At 42.1% G+C, this 19,779-nt stretch overlaps 7 non-coding genes and 1 pseudogene across 7 annotated transcripts; all 8 read right to left on the reverse strand.

Annotated features, from left to right (window-relative positions):
- Positions 1–737: 737 nt before the first annotated feature.
- Positions 738–844, reverse strand: LOC126279654 (U6 spliceosomal RNA). Its single transcript, XR_007551121.1, has one exon. It is a non-coding gene; the product is annotated as a U6 spliceosomal RNA (small nuclear RNA).
- A 2,476-nt stretch (positions 845–3,320) lies between these two features.
- Positions 3,321–3,427, reverse strand: LOC126279583 (U6 spliceosomal RNA). Its single transcript, XR_007551054.1, has one exon. It is a non-coding gene; the product is annotated as a U6 spliceosomal RNA (small nuclear RNA).
- A 2,476-nt stretch (positions 3,428–5,903) lies between these two features.
- Positions 5,904–6,010, reverse strand: LOC126279584 (U6 spliceosomal RNA). Its single transcript, XR_007551055.1, has one exon. It is a non-coding gene; the product is annotated as a U6 spliceosomal RNA (small nuclear RNA).
- A 2,476-nt stretch (positions 6,011–8,486) lies between these two features.
- LOC126279586 (U6 spliceosomal RNA) lies at positions 8,487–8,593 on the reverse strand. The gene has a single exon (XR_007551056.1). It is a non-coding gene; the product is annotated as a U6 spliceosomal RNA (small nuclear RNA).
- Positions 8,594–11,069: 2,476 nt separating this feature from the next.
- LOC126279753 (U6 spliceosomal RNA) lies at positions 11,070–11,133 on the reverse strand (annotated as a pseudogene).
- Positions 11,134–13,524: 2,391 nt separating this feature from the next.
- On the reverse strand, positions 13,525–13,631 carry LOC126279587 (U6 spliceosomal RNA). Its single transcript, XR_007551057.1, has one exon. It is a non-coding gene; the product is annotated as a U6 spliceosomal RNA (small nuclear RNA).
- Positions 13,632–16,107: 2,476 nt separating this feature from the next.
- Positions 16,108–16,214, reverse strand: LOC126279588 (U6 spliceosomal RNA). Its single transcript, XR_007551058.1, has one exon. It is a non-coding gene; the product is annotated as a U6 spliceosomal RNA (small nuclear RNA).
- Positions 16,215–18,690: 2,476 nt separating this feature from the next.
- On the reverse strand, positions 18,691–18,797 carry LOC126279589 (U6 spliceosomal RNA). Its single transcript, XR_007551059.1, has one exon. It is a non-coding gene; the product is annotated as a U6 spliceosomal RNA (small nuclear RNA).
- Positions 18,798–19,779: the final 982 nt, after the last annotated feature.

The following is a 19,779-nucleotide window of genomic DNA, read 5'->3' on the forward strand; positions in this document are numbered from 1 at the left end:
CCTGTAAAGGGGTAGCTTGCACACTTAATCATGAAAGATACACCTTCCTTCACATGTTTGTTTATGCTGCTCAAACAATTATGGCATCAGCTGCAGCCATGAAGATGAATAAAGATAAATATTGTGGGTCTGTGTGCAGACAGTATGTGATAGTGGCTTACAGGCACCAGAAGCTTTGTAGGCGTTAGAGAAAAATAAATATTAGGTAATGCAAGCTAATTTTAGAGCGCTAGAGTGTATTTAAGCAGTAGTCTAAGTGAAAGTATGTGAGTGAGAAAGATTTGGAACATGCAGCTATCTTGTGTAAAGTTGGTGTAAGGTTTCCAAATGTTGTGTGTGGCAGTAGGTGTGTGTTATGAAATGACATGATTGAGACAGTAGCAAGAGATGCTGTGACAGCTGAGTGTGATACTGAGGAAGAGAAGAGGCTTTTGCCTGTGCTAGGCTTAGCCTGGCTGTGATTTGTGTTGAAGGGGTGCTAGTGACATGTACTTGTGGTTTTGGTGTGCTTGCTGACTTGTTATTAGAGTGACATTTTAGATGTGCATTGGTGATGTAAGGGATAGGTTTATTGCCAGTTTTGTCATGTTCTGTTGTGAATGAAAGAAAGTGGAGGAGAACTGCGTAAATGGAGAGCATAGTTTGTGACAAGTGGGTGCAGATATGAAGCGAAACTTGTGTAGTTGGCTGATGGTATTAGCAGCTGATGTGAGGCATGAGAGAGTGAGATTGCGAAAAAAAATGCGGAACGCTTCACGATTTTGCGTGTCATCCTTGCGCAGGGGCCATGCTAATCTTCTCTGTATCGTTCCAATTTTAGTATATGTACCGCCGAAGCGAGTACATTCGAGGAGCCCTCTGAAATTGTATATATAGTTATGGCGTCGCGTCAAACATGGTTCGGCTTGGACGTAGGTTTACACAGCTCTGGCGAGGAACACAAGGCCTGCCGAGTGCTAATTTGTGAACTAATTACTGCGAGGTGTCGTTCTTAGTAAGTGGCAGCTCTGTCAACTGTAGATTTGGCAGTTTTGGGTGTAAAACTTAGATCGTAGAGTCGTTTGCTCTCGCACCATCCACCCAGAGCAGCAGCAGTTTCACACAGCTGCCGCTAGGCGGCAGCAAGACGTGTTGGCAGCTATTGTCGCCATGTTCTCACATCCCGAGTTTAGTGTCTTATAGGCATACGTATGAAACACACTTCTCTAATGTGTGGGATAAATGACTCTGACTGGAGCAGGTAGCAGGTCTTCAAGACTCTCAAAACAAGCGAATATTTTGGCCAAACTGTCTTCACTGCTAACACAAATTGCATTACTCTTGCAGTGGTACTTTCTTACGATACCTATCGATTTAATTACAGAGTGCTCATATGCAATGCAACTTTTAACTCACACATCAAGTACAACACAAGAAGACACAGCCTGTGACCATGTAAATTACTGAGGAACTCCACAGAGACCAAGCATGGTTCTATTCATCCAATGGCGCCATAAGACAATAGTGACTGCAAGAAGAGACACAGTAGCCTCACAAACCATTAAAAACAGCATTCGTATTGCACACTTTGAAACACAGCAGTGTAGGTCATTACTAGGGCATGGATGGATTAATGCGACTTGTGTGAGATAGTAGTAGGAATGATGGACATAGTTCCGTTTTCAGTACAATACCAGGTGATATATTTGTGTTGATCCAGGTGTACACAGGGCAGGTCTACTTGACAACAGTGAAACACTGTGATTGAGGTGTGTGAATGAGCCTAAAATATCGAGGGGACATGTGGTAAGAGAAACCAGGTTAGCATTGTGTTAGTAGCTGTAGTTATGTTCCTGTGAAATGTCAATCAGCTGTAATCCAGGTTGGTGAATGTTGTTATTGCAGGAAGAATTGCTAGTGCAGAACAAAGAGTGATAGATTTAGTATTTGAAAGCAGTTAATAACTGAGTAGCTACTGGTGTCATGTGACACAAACTGGTTTGTGATGTAGTTGTCTATTCCTGAAATCTTGAAGCTTGCTAGTGTTTTGTGTCTTGACTGGCTCTGTATCTGCTTATGTGGTAGAGCTTCTGTGTATGTAACATGATGAATATTGCATGCAGAGTTTGTCCAATCTTTCTCCTAGACACAGGATGAGAGGTGCATCAGCTGCAATTGTGAACACCATCGACTTGTATCACATTGATGGGATTCAAAGTGCTGTCAAAATAGTAGAGTCTCACATCTAAATGCTATATGTTAATATTAGCATAGTGGTCTGCTGTCTAAACACTTCAGTGTTGTGGTATTCATTGGCTGACACTTTTGGAATTTATTTAAGTAACTGTATGTAATGGCAGATTGCCAGACATGTGGGAAAATACTTTGTGGGTCACACCAGTGAAATTTGTACATGACATGCTGATGCACCACAGATTTGCAGTAATAGTTGGTTTTTAGGTGAAGGGCAGTGGCTTATTACACAGGCAGATATGCTTCAGTTAAGAACCTGATGAGGTGTCACCTGCAGTCTGTATTATGAGGCTGCAGCTGGATAGCAAGGCCACTAGGAAAGTTACTTGAAACATAATGTTAAATAAACTTCCTGTAAAGGGGTAGCTTGCACACTTAATCATGAAAGATACACCTTCCTTCACATGTTTGTTTATGCTGCTCAAACAATTATGGCATCAGCTGCAGCCATGAAGATGAATAAAGATAAATATTGTGGGTCTGTGTGCAGACAGTATGTGATAGTGGCTTACAGGCACCAGAAGCTTTGTAGGCTTTAGAGAAAAATAAATATTAGGTAAGGCAAGCTAATTTTAGAGCGCTAGAGTGTATTTAAGCAGTAGTCTAAGTGAAAGTATGTGAGTGAGAAAGATTTGGAACATGCAGCTATCTTGTGTAAAGTTGGTGTAAGGTTTCCAAATGTTGTGTGTGGCAGTAGGTGTGTGTTATGAAATGACATGATTGAGACAGTAGCAAGAGATGCTGTGACAGCTGAGTGTGATACTGAGGAAGAGAAGAGGCTTTTGCCTGTGCTAGGCTTAGCCTGGCTGTGATTTGTGTTGAAGGGGTGCTAGTGACATGTACTTGTGGTTTTGGTGTGCTTGCTGACTTGTTATTAGAGTGACATTTTAGATGTGCATTGGTGATGTAAGGGATAGGTTTATTGCCAGTTTTGTCATGTTCTGTTGTGAATGAAAGAAAGTGGAGGAGAACTGCGTAAATGGAGAGCATAGTTTGTGACAAGTGGGTGCAGATATGAAGCGAAACTTGTGTAGTTGGCTGATGGTATTAGCAGCTGATGTGAGGCATGAGAGAGTGAGATTGCGAAAAAAAATGTGGAACGCTTCACGATTTTGCGTGTCATCCTTGCGCAGGGGCCATGCTAATCTTCTCTGTATCGTTCCAATTTTAGTATATGTACCGCCGAAGCGAGTACATTCGAGGAGCCCTCTGAAATTGTATATATAGTTATGGCGTCGCGTCAAACATGGTTCGGCTTGGACGTAGGTTTACACAGCTCTGGCGAGGAACACAAGGCCTGCCGAGTGCTAATTTGTGAACTAATTACTGCGAGGTGTCGTTCTTAGTAAGTGGCAGCTCTGTCAACTGTAGATTTGGCAGTTTTGGGTGTAAAACTTAGATCGTAGAGTCGTTTGCTCTCGCACCATCCACCCAGAGCAGCAGCAGTTTCACACAGCTGCCGCTAGGCGGCAGCAAGACGTGTTGGCAGCTATTGTCGCCATGTTCTCACATCCCGAGTTTAGTGTCTTATAGGCATACGTATGAAACACACTTCTCTAATGTGTGGGATAAATGACTCTGACTGGAGCAGGTAGCAGGTCTTCAAGACTCTCAAAACAAGCGAATATTTTGGCCAAACTGTCTTCACTGCTAACACAAATTGCATTACTCTTGCAGTGGTACTTTCTTACGATACCTATCGATTTAATTACAGAGTGCTCATATGCAATGCAACTTTTAACTCACACATCAAGTACAACACAAGAAGACACAGCCTGTGACCATGTAAATTACTGAGGAACTCCACAGAGACCAAGCATGGTTCTATTCATCCAATGGCGCCAGAAGACAATAGTGACTGCAAGAAGAGACACAGTAGCCTCACGAACCATTAAAAACAGCATTCGTATTGCACACTTTGAAACACAGCAGTGTAGGTCATTACCAGGGCATGGATGGGTTAATGCGACTTGTGTGAGATAGTAGTAGGAATGATGGACATAGTTCCGTTTTCAGTACAATACCAGGTGATATATTTGTGTTGATCCAGGTGTACACAGGGCAGGTCTACTTGACAACAGTGAAACACTGTGATTGAGGTGTGTGAATGAGCCTAAAATATCGAGGGGACATGTGGTAAGAGAAACCAGGTTAGCATTGTGTTAGTAGCTGTAGTTATGTTCCTGTGAAATGTCAATCAGCTGTAATCCAGGTTGGTGAATGTTGTTATTGCAGGAAGAATTGCTAGTGCAGAACAAAGAGTGATAGATTTAGTATTTGAAAGCAGTTAATAACTGAGTAGCTACTGGTGTCATGTGACACAAACTGGTTTGTGATGTAGTTGTCTATTCCTGAAATCTTGAAGCTTGCTAGTGTTTTGTGTCTTGACTGGCTCTGTATCTGCTTATGTGGTAGAGCTTCTGTGTATGTAACATGATGAATATTGCATGCAGAGTTTGTCCAATCTTTCTCCTAGACACAGGATGAGAGGTGCATCAGCTGCAATTGTGAACACCATCGACTTGTATCATATTCATGGGATTCAAAGTGCTGTCAAAATAGTAGAGTCTCACATCTAAATGCTATATGTTAATATTAGCATACTGGTCTGCTGTCTAAACACTTCAGTGTTGTGGTATTCATTGGCTGACACTTTTGGAATTTATTTAGGTAACTGTATGTAATGGCAGATTGCCAGACATGTGGGAAAATACTTTGTGGGTCACACCAGTGAAATTTGTACATGACATGCTGATGCACCACAGATTTGCAGTAATAGTTGGTTTTTAGGTGAAGGGCAGTGGCTTATTACACAGGCAGATATGCTTCAGTTAAGAACCTGATGAGGTGTCACCTGCAGTCTGTATTATGAGGCTGCAGCTGGATAGCAAGGCCACTAGGAAAGTTACTTGAAACATAATGTTAAATAAACTTCCTGTAAAGGGGTAGCTTGCACACTTAATGATGAAAGATACACCTTCCTTCACATGTTTGTTTATGCTGCTCAAACAATTATGGCATCAGCTGCAGCCATGAAGATGAATAAAGATAAATATTGTGGGTCTGTGTGCAGACAGTATGTGATAGTGGCTTACAGGCACCAGAAGCTTTGTAGGCGTTAGAGAAAAATAAATATTAGGTAATGCAAGCTAATTTTAGAGCGCTAGAGTGTATTTAAGCAGTAGTCTAAGTGAAAGTATGTGAGTGAGAAAGATTTGGAACATGCAGCTATCTTGTGTAAAGTTGGTGTAAGGTTTCCAAATGTTGTGTGTGGCAGTAGGTGTGTGTTATGAAATGACATGATTGAGACAGTAGCAAGAGATGCTGTGACAGCTGAGTGTGATACTGAGGAAGAGAAGAGGCTTTTGCCTGTGCTAGGCTTAGCCTGGCTGTGATTTGTGTTGAAGGGGTGCTAGTGACATGTACTTGTGGTTTTGGTGTGCTTGCTGACTTGTTATTAGAGTGACATTTTAGATGTGCATTGGTGATGTAAGGGATAGGTTTATTGCCAGTTTTGTCATGTTCTGTTGTGAATGAAAGAAAGTGGAGGAGAACTGCGTAAATGGAGAGCATAGTTTGTGACAAGTGGGTGCAGATATGAAGCGAAACTTGTGTAGTTGGCTGATGGTATTAGCAGCTGATGTGAGGCATGAGAGAGTGAGATTGCGAAAAAAAATGTGGAACGCTTCACGATTTTGCGTGTCATCCTTGCGCAGGGGCCATGCTAATCTTCTCTGTATCGTTCCAATTTTAGTATATGTACCGCCGAAGCGAGTACATTCGAGGAGCCCTCTGAAATTGTATATATAGTTATGGCGTCGCGTCAAACATGGTTCGGCTTGGACGTAGGTTTACACAGCTCTGGCGAGGAACACAAGGCCTGCCGAGTGCTAATTTGTGAACTAATTACTGCGAGGTGTCGTTCTTAGTAAGTGGCAGCTCTGTCAACTGTAGATTTGGCAGTTTTGGGTGTAAAACTTAGATCGTAGAGTCGTTTGCTCTCGCACCATCCACCCAGAGCAGCAGCAGTTTCATACAGCTGCCGCTAGGCGGCAGCAAGACGTGTTGGCAGCTATTGTCGCCATGTTCTCACATCCCGAGTTTAGTGTCTTATAGGCATACGTATGAAACACACTTCTCTAATGTGTGGGATAAATGACTCTGACTGGAGCAGGTAGCAGGTCTTCAAGACTCTCAAAACAAGCGAATATTTTGGCCAAACTGTCTTCACTGCTAACACAAATTGCATTACTCTTGCAGTGGTACTTTCTTACGATACCTATCGATTTAATTACAGAGTGCTCATATGCAATGCAACTTTTAACTCACACATCAAGTACAACACAAGAAGACACAGCCTGTGACCATGTAAATTACTGAGGAACTCCACAGAGACCAAGCATGGTTCTATTCATCCAATGGCGCCATAAGACAATAGTGACTGCAAGAAGAGACACAGTAGCCTCACGAACCATTAAAAACAGCATTCGTATTGCACACTTTGAAACACAGCAGTGTAGGTCATTACTAGGGCATGGATGGGTTAATGCGACTTGTGTGAGATAGTAGTAGGAATGATGGACATAGTTCCGTTTTCAGTACAATACCAGGTGATATATTTGTGTTGATCCAGGTGTACACAGGGCAGGTCTACTTGACAACAGTGAAACACTGTGATTGAGGTGTGTGAATGAGCCTAAAATATCGAGGGGACATGTGGTAAGAGAAACCAGGTTAGCATTGTGTTAGTAGCTGTAGTTATGTTCCTGTGAAATGTCAATCAGCTGTAATCCAGGTTGGTGAATGTTGTTATTGCAGGAAGAATTGCTAGTGCAGAACAAAGAGTGATAGATTTAGTATTTGAAAGCAGTTAATAACTGAGTAGCTACTGGTGTCATGTGACACAAACTGGTTTGTGATGTAGTTGTCTATTCCTGAAATCTTGAAGCTTGCTAGTGTTTTGTGTCTTGACTGGCTCTGTATCTGCTTATGTGGTAGAGCTTCTGTGTATGTAACATGATGAATATTGCATGCAGAGTTTGTGCAATCTTTCTCCTAGACACAGGATGAGAGGTGCATCAGCTGCAATTGTGAACACCATCGACTTGTATCACATTGATGGGATTCAAAGTGCTGTCAAAATAGTAGAGTCTCACATCTAAATGCTATATGTTAATATTAGCATACTGGTCTGCTGTCTAAACACTTCAGTGTTGTGGTATTCATTGGCTGACACTTTTGGAATTTATTTAAGTAACTGTATGTAATGGCAGATTGCCAGACATGTGGGAAAATACTTTGTGGGTCACACCAGTGAAATTTGTACATGACATGCTGATGCACCACAGATTTGCAGTAATAGTTGGTTTTTAGGTGAAGGGCAGTGGCTTATTACACAGGCAGATATGCTTCAGTTAAGAACCTGATGAGGTGTCACCTGCAGTCTGTATTATGAGGCTGCAGCTGGATAGCAAGGCCACTAGGAAAGTTACTTGAAACATAATGTTAAATAAACTTCCTGTAAAGGGGTAGCTTGCACACTTAATCATGAAAGATACACCTTCCTTCACATGTTTGTTTATGCTGCTCAAACAATTATGGCATCAGCTGCAGCCATGAAGATGAATAAAGATAAATATTGTGGGTCTGTGTGCAGACAGTATGTGATAGTGGCTTACAGGCACCAGAAGCTTTGTAGGCTTTAGAGAAAAATAAATATTAGGTAATGCAAGCTAATTTTAGAGCGCTAGAGTGTATTTAAGCAGTAGTCTAAGTGAAAGTATGTGAGTGAGAAAGATTTGGAACATGCAGCTATCTTGTGTAAAGTTGGTGTAAGGTTTCCAAATGTTGTGTGTGGCAGTAGGTGTGTGTTATGAAATGACATGATTGAGACAGTAGCAAGAGATGCTGTGACAGCTGAGTGTGATACTGAGGAAGAGAAGAGGCTTTTGCCTGTGCTAGGCTTAGCCTGGCTGTGATTTGTGTTGAAGGGGTGCTAGTGACATGTACTTGTGGTTTTGGTGTGCTTGCTGACTTGTTATTAGAGTGACATTTTAGATGTGCATTGGTGATGTAAGGGATAGGTTTATTGCCAGTTTTGTCATGTTCTGTTGTGAATGAAAGAAAGTGGAGGAGAACTGCGTAAATGGAGAGCATAGTTTGTGACAAGTGGGTGCAGATATGAAGCGAAACTTGTGTAGTTGGCTGATGGTATTAGCAGCTGATGTGAGGCATGAGAGAGTGAGATTGCGAAAAAAAATGTGGAACGCTTCACGATTTTGCGTGTCATCCTTGCGCAGGGGCCATGCTAATCTTCTCTGTATCGTTCCAATTTTAGTATATGTACCGCCGAAGCGAGTACATTCGAGGAGCCCTCTGAAATTGTATATATAGTTATGGCGTCGCGTCAAACATGGTTCGGCTTGGACGTAGGTTTACACAGCTCTGGCGAGGAACACAAGGCCTGCCGAGTGCTAATTTGTGAACTAATTACTGCGAGGTGTCGTTCTTAGTAAGTGGCAGCTCTGTCAACTGTAGATTTGGCAGTTTTGGGTGTAAAACTTAGATCGTAGAGTCGTTTGCTCTCGCACCATCCACCCAGAGCAGCAGCAGTTTCACACAGCTGCCGCTAGGCGGCAGCAAGACGTGTTGGCAGCTATTGTCGCCATGTTCTCACATCCCGAGTTTAGTGTCTTATAGGCATACGTATGAAACACACTTCTCTAATGTGTGGGATAAATGACTCTGACTGGAGCAGGTAGCAGGTCTTCAAGACTCTCAAAACAAGCGAATATTTTGGCCAAACTGTCTTCACTGCTAACACAAATTGCATTACTCTTGCAGTGGTACTTTCTTACGATACCTATCGATTTAATTACAGAGTGCTCATATGCAATGCAACTTTTAACTCACACATCAAGTACAACACAAGAAGACACAGCCTGTGACCATGTAAATTACTGAGGAACTCCACAGAGACCAAGCATGGTTCTATTCATCCAATGGCGCCAGAAGACAATAGTGACTGCAAGAAGAGACACAGTAGCCTCACGAACCATTAAAAACAGCATTCGTATTGCACACTTTGAAACACAGCAGTGTAGGTCATTACCAGGGCATGGATGGGTTAATGCGACTTGTGTGAGATAGTAGTAGGAATGATGGACATAGTTCCGTTTTCAGTACAATACCAGGTGATATATTTGTGTTGATCCAGGTGTACACAGGGCAGGTCTACTTGACAACAGTGAAACACTGTGATTGAGGTGTGTGAATGAGCCTAAAATATCGAGGGGACATGTGGTAAGAGAAACCAGGTTAGCATTGTGTTAGTAGCTGTAGTTATGTTCCTGTGAAATGTCAATCAGCTGTAATCCAGGTTGGTGAATGTTGTTATTGCAGGAAGAATTGCTAGTGCAGAACAAAGAGTGATAGATTTAGTATTTGAAAGCAGTTAATAACTGAGTAGCTACTGGTGTCATGTGACACAAACTGGTTTGTGATGTAGTTGTCTATTCCTGAAATCTTGAAGCTTGCTAGTGTTTTGTGTCTTGACTGGCTCTGTATCTGCTTATGTGGTAGAGCTTCTGTGTATGTAACATGATGAATATTGCATGCAGAGTTTGTCCAATCTTTCTCCTAGACACAGGATGAGAGGTGCATCAGCTGCAATTGTGAACACCATCGACTTGTATCACATTGATGGGATTCAAAGTGCTGTCAAAATAGTAGAGTCTCACATCTAAATGCTATATGTTAATATTAGCATAGTGGTCTGCTGTCTAAACACTTCAGTGTTGTGGTATTCATTGGCTGACACTTTTGGAATTTATTTAAGTAACTGTATGTAATGGCAGATTGCCAGACATGTGGGAAAATACTTTGTGGGTCACACCAGTGAAATTTGTACATGACATGCTGATGCACCACAGATTTGCAGTAATAGTTGGTTTTTAGGTGAAGGGCAGTGGCTTATTACACAGGCAGATATGCTTCAGTTAAGAACCTGATGAGGTGTCACCTGCAGTCTGTATTATGAGGCTGCAGCTGGATAGCAAGGCCACTAGGAAAGTTACTTGAAACATAATGTTAAATAAACTTCCTGTAAAGGGGTAGCTTGCACACTTAATCATGAAAGATACACCTTCCTTCACATGTTTGTTTATGCTGCTCAAACAATTATGGCATCAGCTGCAGCCATGAAGATGAATAAAGATAAATATTGTGGGTCTGTGTGCAGACAGTATGTGATAGTGGCTTACAGGCACCAGAAGCTTTGTAGGCTTTAGAGAAAAATAAATATTAGGTAATGCAAGCTAATTTTAGAGCGCTAGAGTGTATTTAAGCAGTAGTCTAAGTGAAAGTATGTGAGTGAGAAAGATTTGGAACATGCAGCTATCTTGTGTAAAGTTGGTGTAAGGTTTCCAAATGTTGTGTGTGGCAGTAGGTGTGTGTTATGAAATGACATGATTGAGACAGTAGCAAGAGATGCTGTGACAGCTGAGTGTGATACTGAGGAAGAGAAGAGGCTTTTGCCTGTGCTAGGCTTAGCCTGGCTGTGATTTGTGTTGAAGGGGTGCTAGTGACATGTACTTGTGGTTTTGGTGTGCTTGCTGACTTGTTATTAGAGTGACATTTTAGATGTGCATTGGTGATGTAAGGGATAGGTTTATTGCCAGTTTTGTCATGTTCTGTTGTGAATGAAAGAAAGTGGAGGAGAACTGCGTAAATGGAGAGCATAGTTTGTGACAAGTGGGTGCAGATATGAAGCGAAACTTGTGTAGTTGGCTGATGGTATTAGCAGCTGATGTGAGGCATGAGAGAGTGAGATTGCGAAAAAAAATGTGGAACGCTTCACGATTTTGCGTGTCATCCTTGCGCAGGGGCCATGCTAATCCTCTGGCGAGGAACACAAGGCCTGCCGAGTGCTAATTTGTGAACTAATTACTGCGAGGTGTCGTTCTTAGTAAGTGGCAGCTCTGTCAACTGTAGATTTGGCAGTTTTGTGTGTAAAACTTAGATCGTAGAGTCGTTTGCTCTCGCACCATCCACCCAGAGCAGCAGCAGTTTCACACAGCTGCCGCTAGGCGGCAGCAAGACGTGTTGGCAGCTATTGTCGCCATGTTCTCACATCCCGAGTTTAGTGTCTTATAGGCATACGTATGAAACACACTTCTCTAATGTGTGGGATAAATGACTCTGACTGGAGCAGGTAGCAGGTCTTCAAGACTCTCAAAACAAGCGAATATTTTGGCCAAACTGTCTTCACTGCTAACACAAATTGCATTACTCTTGCAGTGGTACTTTCTTACGATACCTATCGATTTAATTACAGAGTGCTCATATGCAATGCAACTTTTAACTCACACATCAAGTACAACACAAGAAGACACAGCCTGTGACCATGTAAATTACTGAGGAACTCCACAGAGACCAAGCATGGTTCTATTCATCCAATGGCGCCAGAAGACAATAGTGACTGCAAGAAGAGACACAGTAGCCTCACGAACCATTAAAAACAGCATTCGTATTGCACACTTTGAAACACAGCAGTGTAGGTCATTACCAGGGCATGGATGGGTTAATGCGACTTGTGTGAGATAGTAGTAGGAATGATGGACATAGTTCCGTTTTCAGTACAATACCAGGTGATATATTTGTGTTGATCCAGGTGTACACAGGGCAGGTCTACTTGACAACAGTGAAACACTGTGATTGAGGTGTGTGAATGAGCCTAAAATATCGAGGGGACATGTGGTAAGAGAAACCAGGTTAGCATTGTGTTAGTAGCTGTAGTTATGTTCCTGTGAAATGTCAATCAGCTGTAATCCAGGTTGGTGAATGTTGTTATTGCAGGAAGAATTGCTAGTGCAGAACAAAGAGTGATAGATTTAGTATTTGAAAGCAGTTAATAACTGAGTAGCTACTGGTGTCATGTGACACAAACTGGTTTGTGATGTAGTTGTCTATTCCTGAAATCTTGAAGCTTGCTAGTGTTTTGTGTCTTGACTGGCTCTGTATCTGCTTATGTGGTAGAGCTTCTGTGTATGTAACATGATGAATATTGCATGCAGAGTTTGTCCAATCTTTCTCCTAGACACAGGATGAGAGGTGCATCAGCTGCAATTGTGAACACCATCGACTTGTATCATATTCATGGGATTCAAAGTGCTGTCAAAATAGTAGAGTCTCACATCTAAATGCTATATGTTAATATTAGCATACTGGTCTGCTGTCTAAACACTTCAGTGTTGTGGTATTCATTGGCTGACACTTTTGGAATTTATTTAGGTAACTGTATGTAATGGCAGATTGCCAGACATGTGGGAAAATACTTTGTGGGTCACACCAGTGAAATTTGTACATGACATGCTGATGCACCACAGATTTGCAGTAATAGTTGGTTTTTAGGTGAAGGGCAGTGGCTTATTACACAGGCAGATATGCTTCAGTTAAGAACCTGATGAGGTGTCACCTGCAGTCTGTATTATGAGGCTGCAGCTGGATAGCAAGGCCACTAGGAAAGTTACTTGAAACATAATGTTAAATAAACTTCCTGTAAAGGGGTAGCTTGCACACTTAATCATAAAAGATACACCTTCCTTCACATGTTTGTTTATGCTGCTCAAACAATTATGGCATCAGCTGCAGCCATGAAGATGAATAAAGATAAATATTGTGGGTCTGTGTGCAGACAGTATGTGATAGTGGCTTACAGGCACCAGAAGCTTTGTAGGCGTTAGAGAAAAATAAATATTAGGTAATGCAAGCTAATTTTAGAGCGCTAGAGTGTATTTAAGCAGTAGTCTAAGTGAAAGTATGTGAGTGAGAAAGATTTGGAACATGCAGCTATCTTGTGTAAAGTTGGTGTAAGGTTTCCAAATGTTGTGTGTGGCAGTAGGTGTGTGTTATGAAATGACATGATTGAGACAGTAGCAAGAGATGCTGTGACAGCTGAGTGTGATACTGAGGAAGAGAAGAGGCTTTTGCCTGTGCTAGGCTTAGCCTGGCTGTGATTTGTGTTGAAGGGGTGCTAGTGACATGTACTTGTGGTTTTGGTGTGCTTGCTGACTTGTTATTAGAGTGACATTTTAGATGTGCATTGGTGATGTAAGGGATAGGTTTATTGCCAGTTTTGTCATGTTCTGTTGTGAATGAAAGAAAGTGGAGGAGAACTGCGTAAATGGAGAGCATAGTTTGTGACAAGTGGGTGCAGATATGAAGCGAAACTTGTGTAGTTGGCTGATGGTATTAGCAGCTGATGTGAGGCATGAGAGAGTGAGATTGCGAAAAAAAAATGTGGAACGCTTCACGATTTTGCGTGTCATCCTTGCGCAGGGGCCATGCTAATCTTCTCTGTATCGTTCCAATTTTAGTATATGTACCGCCGAAGCGAGTACATTCGAGGAGCCCTCTGAAATTGTATATATAGTTATGGCGTCGCGTCAAACATGGTTCGGCTTGGACGTAGGTTTACACAGCTCTGGCGAGGAACACAAGGCCTGCCGAGTGCTAATTTGTGAACTAATTACTGCGAGGTGTCGTTCTTAGTAAGTGGCAGCTCTGTCAACTGTAGATTTGGCAGTTTTGGGTGTAAAACTTAGATCGTAGAGTCGTTTGCTCTCGCACCATCCACCCAGAGCAGCAGCAGTTTCACACAGCTGCCGCTAGGCGGCAGCAAGACGTGTTGGCAGCTATTGTCGCCATGTTCTCACATCCCGAGTTTAGTGTCTTATAGGCATACGTATGAAACACACTTCTCTAATGTGTGGGATAAATGACTCTGACTGGAGCAGGTAGCAGGTCTTCAAGACTCTCAAAACAAGCGAATATTTTGGCCAAACTGTCTTCACTGCTAACACAAATTGCATTACTCTTGCAGTGGTACTTTCTTACGATACCTATCGATTTAATTACAGAGTGCTCATATGCAATGCAACTTTTAACTCACACATCAAGTACAACACAAGAAGACACAGCCTGTGACCATGTAAATTACTGAGGAACTCCACAGAGACCAAGCATGGTTCTATTCATCCAATGGCGCCATAAGACAATAGTGACTGCAAGAAGAGACACAGTAGCCTCACAAACCATTAAAAACAGCATTCGTATTGCACACTTTGAAACACAGCAGTGTAGGTCATTACTAGGGCATGGATGGGTTAATGCGACTTGTGTGAGATAGTAGTAGGAATGATGGACATAGTTCCGTTTTCAGTACAATACCAGGTGATATATTTGTGTTGATCCAGGTGTACACAGGGCAGGTCTACTTGACAACAGTGAAACACTGTGATTGAGGTGTGTGAATGAGCCTAAAATATCGAGGGGACATGTGGTAAGAGAAACCAGGTTAGCATTGTGTTAGTAGCTGTAGTTATGTTCCTGTGAAATGTCAATCAGCTGTAATCCAGGTTGGTGAATGTTGTTATTGCAGGAAGAATTGCTAGTGCAGAACAAAGAGTGATAGATTTAGTATTTGAAAGCAGTTAATAACTGAGTAGCTACTGGTGTCATGTGACACAAACTGGTTTGTGATGTAGTTGTCTATTCCTGAAATCTTGAAGCTTGCTAGTGTTTTGTGTCTTGACTGGCTCTGTATCTGCTTATGTGGTAGAGCTTCTGTGTATGTAACATGATGAATATTGCATGCAGAGTTTGTCCAATCTTTCTCCTAGACACAGGATGAGAGGTGCATCAGCTGCAATTGTGAACACCATCGACTTGTATCACATTGATGGGATTCAAAGTGCTGTCAAAATAGTAGAGTCTCACATCTAAATGCTATATGTTAATATTAGCATACTGGTCTGCTGTCTAAACACTTCAGTGTTGTGGTATTCATTGGCTGACACTTTTGGAATTTATTTAAGTAACTGTATGTAATGGCAGATTGCCAGACATGTGGGAAAATACTTTGTGGGTCACACCAGTGAAATTTGTACATGACATGCTGATGCACCACAGATTTGCAGTAATAGTTGGTTTTTAGGTGAAGGGCAGTGGCTTATTACACAGGCAGATATGCTTCAGTTAAGAACCTGATGAGGTGTCACCTGCAGTCTGTATTATGAGGCTGCAGCTGGATAGCAAGGCCACTAGGAAAGTTACTTGAAACATAATGTAAAATAAACTTCCTGTAAAGGGGTAGCTTGCACACTTAATCATGAAAGATACACCTTCCTTCACATGTTTGTTTATGCTGCTCAAACAATTATGGCATCAGCTGCAGCCATGAAGATGAATAAAGATAAATATTGTGGGTCTGTGTGCAGACAGTATGTGATAGTGGCTTACAGGCACCAGAAGCTTTGTAGGCGTTAGAGAAAAATAAATATTAGGTAATGCAAGCTAATTTTAGAGCGCTAGAGTGTATTTAAGCAGTAGTCTAAGTGAAAGTATGTGAGTGAGAAAGATTTGGAACATGCAGCTATCTTGTGTAAAGTTGGTGTAAGGTTTCCAAATGTTGTGTGTGGCAGTAGGTGTGTGTTATGAAATGACATGATTGAGACAGTAGCAAGAGATGCTGTGACAGCTGAGTGTGATACTGAGGAAGAGAAGAGGCTTTTGCCTGTGCTAGGCTTAGCCTGGCTGTGATTTGTGTTGAAGGGGTGCTAGTGACATGTACTTGTGGTTTTGGTGTGCTTGCTGACTTGTTATTAGAGTGACATTTTAGATGTGCATTGGTGATGTAAGGGATAGGTTTATTGCCAGTTTTGTCATGTTCTGTTGTGAATGAAAGAAAGTGGAGGAGAACTGCGTAAATGGAGAGCATAGTTTGTGACAAGTGGGTGCAGATATGAAGCGAAACTTGTGTAGTTGGCTGATGGTATTAGCAGCTGATGTGAGGCATGAGAGAGTGAGATTGCGAAAAAAAATGTGGAACGCTTCACGATTTTGCGTGTCATCCTTGCGCAGGGGCCATGCTAATCTTCTCTGTATCGTTCCAATTTTAGTATATGTACCGCCGAAGCGAGTACATTCGAGGAGCCCTCTGAAATTGTATATATAGTTATGGCGTCGCGTCAAACATGGTTCGGCTTGGACGTAGGTTTACACAGCTCTGGCGAGGAACACAAGGCCTGCCGAGTGCTAATTTGTGAACTAATTACTGCGAGGTGTCGTTCTTAGTAAGTGGCAGCTCTGTCAACTGTAGATTTGGCAGTTTTGGGTGTAAAACTTAGATCGTAGAGTCGTTTGCTCTCGCACCATCCACCCAGAGCAGCAGCAGTTTCACACAGCTGCCGCTAGGCGGCAGCAAGACGTGTTGGCAGCTATTGTCGCCATGTTCTCACATCCCGAGTTTAGTGTCTTATAGGCATACGTATGAAACACACTTCTCTAATGTGTGGGATAAATGACTCTGACTGGAGCAGGTAGCAGGTCTTCAAGACTCTCAAAACAAGCGAATATTTTGGCCAAACTGTCTTCACTGCTAACACAAATTGCATTACTCTTGCAGTGGTACTTTCTTACGATACCTATCGATTTAATTACAGAGTGCTCATATGCAATGCAACTTTTAACTCACACATCAAGTACAACACAAGAAGACACAGCCTGTGACCATGTAAATTACTGAGGAACTCCACAGAGACCAAGCATGGTTCTATTCATCCAATGGCGCCATAAGACAATAGTGACTGCAAGAAGAGACACAGTAGCCTCACGAACCATTAAAAACAGCATTCGTATTGCACACTTTGAAACACAGCAGTGTAGGTCATTACCAGGGCATGGATGGGTTAATGCGACTTGTGTGAGATAGTAGTAGGAATGATGGACATAGTTCCGTTTTCAGTACAATACCAGGTGATATATTTGTGTTGATCCAGGTGTACACAGGGCAGGTCTACTTGACAACAGTGAAACACTGTGATTGAGGTGTGTGAATGAGCCTAAAATATCGAGGGGACATGTGGTAAGAGAAACCAGGTTAGCATTGTGTTAGTAGCTGTAGTTATGTTCCTGTGAAATGTCAATCAGCTGTAATCCAGGTTGGTGAATGTTGTTATTGCAGGAAGAATTGCTAGTGCAGAACAAAGAGTGATAGATTTAGTATTTGAAAGCAGTTAATAACTGAGTAGCTACTGGTGTCATGTGACACAAACTGGTTTGTGATGTAGTTGTCTATTCCTGAAATCTTGAAGCTTGCTAGTGTTTTGTGTCTTGACTGGCTCTGTATCTGCTTATGTGGTAGAGCTTCTGTGTATGTAACATGATGAATATTGCATGCAGAGTTTGTCCAATCTTTCTCCTAGACACAGGATGAGAGGTGCATCAGCTGCAATTGTGAACACCATCGACTTGTATCATATTCATGGGATTCAAAGTGCTGTCAAAATAGTAGAGTCTCACATCTAAATGCTATATGTTAATATTAGCATACTGGTCTGCTGTCTAAACACTTCAGTGTTGTGGTATTCATTGGCTGACACTTTTGGAATTTATTTAGGTAACTGTATGTAATGGCAGATTGCCAGACATGTGGGAAAATACTTTGTGGGTCACACCAGTGAAATTTGTACATGACATGCTGATGCACCACAGATTTGCAGTAATAGTTGGTTTTTAGGTGAAGGGCAGTGGCTTATTACACAGGCAGATATGCTTCAGTTAAGAACCTGATGAGGTGTCACCTGCAGTCTGTATTATGAGGCTGCAGCTGGATAGCAAGGCCACTAGGAAAGTTACTTGAAACATAATGTTAAATAAACTTCCTGTAAAGGGGTAGCTTGCACACTTAATGATGAAAGATACACCTTCCTTCACATGTTTGTTTATGCTGCTCAAACAATTATGGCATCAGCTGCAGCCATGAAGATGAATAAAGATAAATATTGTGGGTCTGTGTGCAGACAGTATGTGATAGTGGCTTACAGGCACCAGAAGCTTTGTAGGCGTTAGAGAAAAATAAATATTAGGTAATGCAAGCTAATTTTAGAGCGCTAGAGTGTATTTAAGCAGTAGTCTAAGTGAAAGTATGTGAGTGAGAAAGATTTGGAACATGCAGCTATCTTGTGTAAAGTTGGTGTAAGGTTTCCAAATGTTGTGTGTGGCAGTAGGTGTGTGTTATGAAATGACATGATTGAGACAGTAGCAAGAGATGCTGTGACAGCTGAGTGTGATACTGAGGAAGAGAAGAGGCTTTTGCCTGTGCTAGGCTTAGCCTGGCTGTGATTTGTGTTGAAGGGGTGCTAGTGACATGTACTTGTGGTTTTGGTGTGCTTGCTGACTTGTTATTAGAGTGACATTTTAGATGTGCATTGGTGATGTAAGGGATAGGTTTATTGCCAGTTTTGTCATGTTCTGTTGTGAATGAAAGAAAGTGGAGGAGAACTGCGTAAATGGAGAGCATAGTTTGTGACAAGTGGGTGCAGATATGAAGCGAAACTTGTGTAGTTGGCTGATGGTATTAGCAGCTGATGTGAGGCATGAGAGAGTGAGATTGCGAAAAAAAATGTGGAACGCTTCACGATTTTGCGTGTCATCCTTGCGCAGGGGCCATGCTAATCTTCTCTGTATCGTTCCAATTTTAGTATATGTACCGCCGAAGCGAGTACATTCGAGGAGCCCTCTGAAATTGTATATATAGTTATGGCGTCGCGTCAAACATGGTTCGGCTTGGACGTAGGTTTACACAGCTCTGGCGAGGAACACAAGGCCTGCCGAGTGCTAATTTGTGAACTAATTACTGCGAGGTGTCGTTCTTAGTAAGTGGCAGCTCTGTCAACTGTAGATTTGGCAGTTTTGGGTGTAAAACTTAGATCGTAGAGTCGTTTGCTCTCGCACCATCCACCCAGAGCAGCAGCAGTTTCACACAGCTGCCGCTAGGTGGCAGCAAGACGTGTTGGCAGCTATTGTCGCCATGTTCTCACATCCCGAGTTTAGTGTCTTATAGGCATACGTATGAAACACACTTCTCTAATGTGTGGGATAAATGACTCTGACTGGAGCAGGTAGCAGGTCTTCAAGACTCTCAAAACAAGCGAATATTTTGGCCAAACTGTCTTCACTGCTAACACAAATTGCATTACTCTTGCAGTGGTACTTTCTTACGATACCTATCGATTTAATTACAGAGTGCTCATATGCAATGCAACTTTTAACTCACACATCAAGTACAACACAAGAAGACACAGCCTGTGACCATGTAAATTACTGAGGAACTCCACAGAGACCAAGCATGGTTCTATTCATCCAATGGCGCCAGAAGACAATAGTGACTGCAAGAAGAGACACAGTAGCCTCACGAACCATTAAAAACAGCATTCGTATTGCACACTTTGAAACACAGCAGTGTAGGTCATTACCAGGGCATGGATGGGTTAATGCGACTTGTGTGAGATAGTAGTAGGAATGATGGACATAGTTCCGTTTTCAGTACAATACCAGGTGATATATTTGTGTTGATCCAGGTGTACACAGGGCAGGTCTACTTGACAACAGTGAAACACTGTGATTGAGGTGTGTGAATGAGCCTAAAATATCGAGGGGACATGTGGTAAGAGAAACCAGGTTAGCATTGTGTTAGTAGCTGTAGTT

This window comes from Schistocerca gregaria, chromosome 6 (genome assembly GCF_023897955.1).
Source record: "Schistocerca gregaria isolate iqSchGreg1 chromosome 6, iqSchGreg1.2, whole genome shotgun sequence".
NCBI classification, from domain to species: Eukaryota; Metazoa; Arthropoda; class Insecta; order Orthoptera; family Acrididae; genus Schistocerca; species Schistocerca gregaria.